Here is a 2030-nt window from a genome sequence, read left to right on the forward strand (position 1 = left end):
GCCCGAGAAAAGTCGTGGGAGAGACGGCGAAGGCGTGGTCAGTGGAAGAAAAAAAAATTATCTATCACGACGGAGACTAAATATAGAAAATTGGAACTGTAGAGAATATATCGAGGAAATAGAATGTAAAAAAAAAATCCGCAATTTAGCTGTGTTTTGCAACTTCGCCCAAGCTTTCAGTAACTTTGGGAGTAAAATATTCATAGATTTTAGGACATCTTCGGAAACAGTCCAGTTGAAATAAAATTCCCGGTTTGTTATTTTTGTTACTCGCTTAGTGAGATAAAAAAGGAATTCAAATGACTAACTATGTTGCATTAGAACAAATCGCTTTATTGATGGCAAATCAACCACGAAGCCAAACAGAAATAACGAACAAGGAAAAATAAATAGAAAGATAAATTAATGACCAAAATAAAACATTATATCAGAAATGTCTGGAATTTATATGCAAGTGCAAGACATATATAAAACAAGGAGACACCAGAGAGACAGACATGTGTGCAAAAACGACTCTGAGAACATCAATAATAACAAACAAAAAACAGTCGACAATTTACACGGCAATTACAAGTGAACAAAATAACACACAGAGATAGTCTTATACATAGAGATGCTCGTAGCAAAAGACAAACAAACTTTGGGTAAAATTAATCAAACTCCATATTATTTAGAGACGAAATATTAAAAGAATGAAGGGAAAAAAAGTAAACACGAATAAATAGAGGGAGAGAGATGATCGAAGAAAAAAGATATTGAGATACAGAACACTCAGAATAACAACGAGAAATTTAGATGAACAGTTATGAACTGTTTGACTTTACCGTCCGGAGATGAATCATTAAAAATTCAAAACAAATTTCAAATGACCAGTGATAAGAAATACATATTTTTTTGCAACCTCTCTCTCGAAATCTCTGTCAAAAATCTGACAGAAATTAAATCAAAATATTACCTCATCACGATTTGCATATAGCATGCCTTCGAATTTCAAGGGGGACAATGCACTACAATCAATATCTACTTCTGGGAAAATCTTAAATAAACAAATATCTTCTTCTTTCTTTTTTTTTCTCTCTCTATTTTTGGCACATTGACCTAGACATATTCTTCTTTTCCCCTCCATGCATTACCCTGCGATTAAGAAAAAAAAAGACCCACGTATCAAGTCTAAACCTTCATTATTCATATCTTTAATCAAAATTGTGTCATACACCAAGCTTTAACGAGGTATAAACTATATCTCATATCTCTTATACTACGTTATATTATGGTACAATTTTCCAAGTTACTGTTTGAATGTAATCCTATATAATTCTATAGAATCTTATATATTTTTTTTCAATTCTATCGTACGAAGCGTTAAAATTTGTTACGTTACGTTACATTCTGCTATTACATCTCACGTGAAGTTGATTTTCTCTATGTTACACCTAATCATCTTATACCATATGATGTGCTCTTTTTGATTTTATGTTAAGTTATGCATAAAGTCAACGTGGGTACGAGACTAACAGATTACAGGTGCTAAAAGAACTGTTCAACTTATCAACTGACTAACACTTATACTGAATGGAGGCATATTAAATACACAGATCTGTATACTGGGGAAATACCGTCTAAATCTATACTCTTATCAATAATACATTTTAGTGCTGCTGTGTGCCATGCGTAGAAGAGGCTACACTAATGAGTGCCTTTGTCTGTCATGCACGATTGGGTCACTCTTTTCTCACAGTGTCATGCAAATAGTACACTCATGAACACCACTCTGAATAATTACCTTTGGTCGATACACTTCCAAACTGCTACACAAACATAATCAAATAATATGCCAATGCAATGATTTAGCAAAACAGTGAAAGAAGATATAATAAAATAAATGAAAAAGAACGAAAAGATAACAAGATAGGATGCATGACAAGCTGGATCCAGGTCGCGATAAATCCGCATGCTTCGAGAGAGAAGGAGCTTGAAATGACCCGAAATGACCTTGCAACAGGTCTGGGCATGAAGTATTGACCGACTGG

The 2030-nt window shown here is 33.8% G+C and overlaps 1 protein-coding gene across 1 annotated transcript in view; it reads right to left on the minus strand.

Moving 5' to 3' along the window:
• LOC119591519 (sodium channel protein para-like) overlaps positions 1–2030 on the minus strand; it is a gene marked incomplete in the record, with an annotated part of 263120 nt that overhangs the window by 72720 nt on the left and 188370 nt on the right.

Source organism: Penaeus monodon, chromosome 28 (assembly GCF_015228065.2).
Source record: "Penaeus monodon isolate SGIC_2016 chromosome 28, NSTDA_Pmon_1, whole genome shotgun sequence".
NCBI classification, from domain to species: Eukaryota; Metazoa; Arthropoda; class Malacostraca; order Decapoda; family Penaeidae; genus Penaeus; species Penaeus monodon.